The sequence below is a fragment of the Eubalaena glacialis genome, chromosome 10 (genome assembly GCF_028564815.1).
Source record: "Eubalaena glacialis isolate mEubGla1 chromosome 10, mEubGla1.1.hap2.+ XY, whole genome shotgun sequence".
In the NCBI taxonomy this organism is placed as follows: Eukaryota; Metazoa; Chordata; class Mammalia; order Artiodactyla; family Balaenidae; genus Eubalaena; species Eubalaena glacialis.
The window spans coordinates 33,986,749-33,992,748 of NC_083725.1; positions in this window are offsets into that span (position 1 = coordinate 33,986,749).

Consider the following 6,000-nt stretch of genomic DNA (forward strand, 5'->3'; position numbering starts at 1 on the left):
CAAGGTAGTAAGCTTTTCAACACTCCTAGGGGCCTTGCTTCAGCACCCGTTTCAGTACCAGAACACTGCGTAGAACCAGGAAGCTCTGCTCTTGCGTGTATGCTGCGTGTCAACCTAGAAATTAGAGACTGATGGCACAAGGCTTGTTTTCCCGTTTTGAAAGCTCCATTCATGCGGCCTCGAAGCTACCTGAAAAGCACTGTTGTTACCGTGCTTTTACTTACAGCCGGCATGGCACATAGAAGAAAATGAGTTTTCTCGAAAGAAACCTTGTGCTTCCAGTTCCTAGTTGGAAGCTCACCCGGCTCTGCTCTATACCAAACGTGAAAGTCAATGTGAGCACTAGCCTCGAAGTAAGGCCCTGATTATGCTGGCAAAACGGGAGGCGTGCAGCAGCTCCATGAGGCCTTCATCGCTGTTCTGCTTTAGTTTCACGGTAGTAGCTTTCCAACATTCCTAGGGACTTTGCTTAAGCAACCGTTTCGGTACCAGAACACTGCGTAGAGACAGTAAGCTCTGGTCCTGCGTGTATGCTGCGAGTCAACCTAGAAATTGGAGACTGATGGCATAAGGCTTCTTTTCCCATTATGAAAGCTCCGTTCATGCGGCCTCGAAGCTACCTGAAAAGCATTGTTGTTGCCGGGGTTTTCCTCACTGCCGGCATGAATCTGAGGAGAAAATGAGTTTTCTCCTAAGAAACCTTGGGTTGCCAGTTCTTTGTTGGAAGCTCACCCTGCTCTGCGCTATACCTAAAGTGAAAGTCAACGTGAGCCCAAGCTTCGAAGTAAGGCCCTGATTATCCTTGCAAAACGAGAGGCGTGCAGCAGCTCCATGAGGCCTTCATCGTTGTTCTGCTTTAGTTTCAAGGTAGTAAGCTTTTCAACACTCCTAGGGGCCGTGCTTCAGCACCCGTTTCAGTACCAGAACACTGCGTAGAACCAGGAAGTTCTGCTCCTGCATGTATGCTGCGTGTCAACCTAGAAATTAGAGGCTGACGGCACAAGGCTAGTTTTCCCATTATGAAAGCTCCGTTGATGCGGCCACGAAGCTACCTGAAAAGCACTGTTGTTACCGTGCTTTTACTTACAGCCGGCATGGCACATAGAAGAAAATGAGTTTTCTCGAAAGAAACCTTGTGCTTCCAGTTCCTAGTTGGAAGCTCACCCGGCTCTGCTCTATACCAAACGTGAAAGTCAATGTGAGCACTAGCCTCGAAGTAAGGCCCTGATTATCCTGGCAAAACGGGAGGCGTGCAGCAGCTCCATGAGGCCTTCATCGCTGTTCTGCTTTAGTTTCACGGTAGTAAGCTTTCCAAGACTCCTAGGGACTTTGCTTAAGCAACCGTTTCGGTACCAGAACACTGCGTAGAGACAGTAAGCTCTGGTCCTGCGTGTATGCTGCGTGTCAACCTAGAAATTGGAGACTGATGGCATAAGGCTTCTTTTCCCATTATGAAAGCTCCGTTCATGCGGCCTCGAAGCTACCTGAAAAGCATTGTTGTTGCCGGGGTTTTCCTCACTGCCGGCATGGTTCTGAGAAGAAAATGAGTTTTCTCCTAAGAAACCTTGGGTTTCCAGTTCCTTGTTGGAAGCTCACCCTGCTCTGCGCTATACCTAAAGTGAAAGTCAACGTGAGCCCAAGCTTCGAAGTAAGGCCCTGATTATCCTTGCAAAACGAGAGGCGTGCAGCAGCTCCATGAGGCCTTCATCGTTGTTCTGCTTTAGTTTCAAGGTAGTAAGCTTTTCAACACTCCTAGGGGCCTTGCTTCAGCACCCGTTTCAGTACCAGAACACTGCGTAGAACCAGGAAGCTCTGCTCCTGCGTGTATGCTGCGTGTCAACCTAGAAATTAGAGACTGATGGCACAAGGCTTGTTTTCCCGTTTTGAAAGCTCCATTCATGCGGCCCCGAAGCTACCAGAAAAGCACTGTTGTTACCGTGCTTTTACTTACAGCCGGCATGGCACATAGAAGAAAATGAGTTTTCTCGAAAGAAACCTTGTGCTTCCAGTTCCTAGTTGGAAGCTCACCCGGCTCTGCTCTATACCAAACGTGAAAGTCAATGTGAGCACTAGCCTCGAAGTAAGGCCCTGATTATCCTGGCAAACGGGAGGCGTGCAGCAGCTCCATGAGGCCTTCATCGCTGTTCTGCTTTAGTTTCACGGTAGTAAGCTTTCCAAGACTCCTAGGGACTTTGCTTAAGCAACCGTTTCGGTACCAGAACACTGCGTAGAGGCAGTAAGCTCTGGTCCTGCGTGTATGCTGCGTGTCAACCTAGAAATTGGAGACTGATGGCATAAGGCTTCTTTTCCCATTATGAAAGCTCCGTTCATGCGGCCTCGAAGCTACCTGAAAAGCATTGTTGTTGCCGGGGTTTTCCTCACTGCCGGCATGGTTCTGAGGAGAAAATGAGTTTTCTCCTAAGAAACCTTGGGTTTCCAGTTCTTTGTTGGAAGCTCACCCTGCTCTGCGCTATACCTAAAGTGAAAGTCAACGTGAGCCCAAGCTTCGAAGTAAGGCCCTGATTATCCTTGCAAAACGAGAGGCGTGCAGCAGCTCCATGAGGCCTTCATCGTTGTTCTGCTTTAGTTTCAAGGTAGTAAGCTTTTCAACACTCCTAGGGGCCTTGCTTCAGCACCCGTTTCAGTACCAGAACACTGCGTAGAACCAGGAAGCTCTGCTCCTGCGTGTATGCTGCGTGTCAACCTAGAAATTAGAGACTGACGGCACAAGGCTAGTTTTCCCATTATGAAAGCTCCGTTGATGCGGCCCCGAAGCTACCTGAAAAGCACTGTTGTTACCGTGCTTTTACTTACAGCCGGCATGGCACATAGAAGAAAATGAGTTTTCTCGAAAGAAACCTTGTGCTTCCAGTTCCTAGTTGGAAGCTCACCCGGCTCTGCTCTATACCAAACGTGAAAGTCAATGTGAGCACTAGCCTCGAAGTAAGGCCCTGATTATCCTGGCAAAACGGGAGGCGTGCAGCAGCTCCATGAGGCCTTCATCGCTGTTCTGCTTTAGTTTCACGGTAGTAAGCTTTCCAACATTCCTAGGGACTTTGCTTAAGCAACCGTTTCGGTACCAGAACACTGCGTAGAGACAGTAAGCTCTGGTCCTGCGTGTATGCTGCGTGTCAACCTAGAAATTGGAGACTGATGGCATAAGGCTTCTTTTCCCATTATGAAAGCTCCGTTCATGCGGCCTCGAAGCTACCTGAAAAGCATTGTTGTTGCCGGGGTTTTCCTCACTGCCAGCATGGTTCTGAGAAGAAAATGAGTTTTCTCCTAAGAAACCTTGGGTTTCCAGTTCCTTGTTGGAAGCTCACCCTGCTCTGCGCTATACCTAAAGTGAAAGTCAACGTGAGCCCAAGCTTCGAAGTAAGGCCCTGATTATCCTTGCAAAACGAGAGGCGTGCAGCAGCTCCATGAGGCCTTCATCGTTGTTCTGCTTTAGTTTCAAGGTAGTAAGCTTTTCAACACTCCTAGGGGCCTTGCTTCAGCACCCGTTTCAGTACCAGAACACTGCGTAGAACCAGGAAGCTCTGCTCCTGCGTGTATGCTGCGTGTCAACCTAGAAATTAGAGGCTGACGGCACAAGGCTAGTTTTCCCATTATGAAAGCTCCGTTGATGCGGCCCCGAAGCTACCTGAAAAGCACTGTTGTTACCGTGCTTTTACTTACAGCCGGCATGGCACATACAATAAAATGAGTTTTCTCGAAAGAAACCTTGTGCTTCCAGTTCCTAGTTGGAAGCTCACCCGGCTCTGCTCTATACCAAACGTGAAAGTCAATGTGAGCACTAGCCTCGAAGTAAGGCCCTGATTATCCTGGCAAAACGGGAGGCGTGCAGCAGCTCCATGAGGCCTTCATCGCTGTTCTGCTTTAGTTTCACGGTAGTAAGCTTTCCAAGACTCCTAGGGACTTTGCTTAAGCAACCGGTTCGGTACCAGAACACTGCGTAGAGACAGTAAGCTCTGGTCCTGCGTGTATGCTGCGTGTCAACCTAGAAATTGGAGACTGATGGCATAAGGCTTCTTTTGCCATTATGAAAGCTCCGTTCATGCGGCCTCGAAGCTACCTGAAAAGCATTGTTGTTGCCGGGGTTTTCCTCACTGCCAGCATGGTTCTGAGAAGAAAATGAGTTTTCTCCTAAGAAACCTTGGGTTTCCAGTTCCTTGTTGGAAGCTCACCCTGCTCTGCGCTATACCTAAAGTGAAAGTCAACGTGAGCCCAAGCTTCGAAGTAAGGCCCTGATTATCCTTGCAAAACGAGAGGCGTGCAGCAGCTCCATGAGGCCTTCATCGTTGTTCTGCTTTAGTTTCAAGGTAGTAAGCTTTTCAACACTCCTAGGGGCCTTGCTTCAGCACCCGTTTCAGTACCAGAACACTGCGTAGAACTAGGAAGCTCTGCTCTTGCGTGTATGCTGCGTGTCAACCTAGAAATTAGAGACTGATGGCACAAGGCTTGTTTTCCCGTTTTGAAAGCTCCATTCATGCGGCCTCGAAGCTACCTGAAAAGCACCGTTGTTACCGTGCTTTTACTTACAGCCGGCATGGCACATAGAAGAAAATGAGTTTTCTCGAAAGAAACCTTGTGCTTCCAGTTCCTAGTTGGAAGCTCACCCGGCTCTGCTCTATACCAAACGTGAAAGTCAATGTGAGCACTAGCCTCGAAGTAAGGCCCTGATTATGCTGGCAAAACGGGAGGCGTGCAGCAGCTCCATGAGGCCTTCATCGCTGTTCTGCTTTAGTTTCACGGTAGTAGCTTTCCAACATTCCTAGGGACTTTGCTTAAGCAACCGTTTCGGTACCAGAACACTGCGTAGAGACAGTAAGCTCTGGTCCTGCGTGTATGCTGCGAGTCAACCTAGAAATTGGAGACTGATGGCATAAGGCTTCTTTTCCCATTATGAAAGCTCCGTTCATGCGGCCTCGAAGGTACCTGAAAAGCATTGTTGTTGCCGGGGTTTTCCTCACTGCCGGCATGGTTCTGAGGAGAAAATGAGTTTTCTCCTAAGAAACCTTGGGTTGCCAGTTCTTTGTTGGAAGCTCACCCTGCTCTGCGCTATACCTAAAGTGAAAGTCAACGTGAGCCCAAGCTTCGAAGTAAGGCCCTGATTATCCTTGCAAAACGAGAGGCGTGCAGCAGCTCCATGAGGCCTTCATCGTTGTTCTGCTTTAGTTTCAAGGTAGTAAGCTTTTCAACACTCCTAGGGGCCTTGCTTCAGCACCCGTTTCAGTACCAGAACACTGCGTAGAACCAGGAAGTTCTGCTCCTGCGTGTATGCTGCGTGTCAACCTAGAAATTAGAGGCTGACGGCACAAGGCTAGTTTTCCCATTATGAAAGCTCCGTTGATGCGGCCCCGAAGCTACCTGAAAAGCACTGTTGTTACCGTGCTTTTACTTACAGCCGGCATGGCACATAGAAGAAAATGAGTTTTCTCGAAAGAAACCTTGTGCTTCCAGTTCCTAGTTGGAAGCTCACCCGGCTCTGCTCTATACCAAACGTGAAAGTCAATGTGAGCACTAGCCTCGAAGTAAGGCCCTGATTATGCTGGCAAAACGGGAGGCGTGCAGCAGCTCCATGAGGCCTTCATCGCTGTTCTGCTTTAGTTTCACGGTAGTAAGCTTTCCAAGACTCCTAGGGACTTTGCTTAAGCAACCGTTTCGGTACCAGAACACTGCGTAGAGACAGTAAGCTCTGGTCCTGCGTGTATGCTGCGTGTCAACCTAGAAATTGGAGACTGATGGCATAAGGCTTCTTTTGCCATTATGAAAGCTCCGTTCATGCGGCCTCGAAGCTACCTGAAAAGCATTGTTGTTGCCGGGGTTTTCCTCACTGCCGGCATGGTTCTGAGAAGAAAATGAGTTTTCTCCTAAGAAACCTTGGGTTTCCAGTTCCTTGTTGGAAGCTCACCCTGCTCTGCGCTATACCTAAAGTGAAAGTCAACGTGAGCCCAAGCTTCGAAGTAAGGCCCTGATTATCCTTGCAAAACGAGAGGC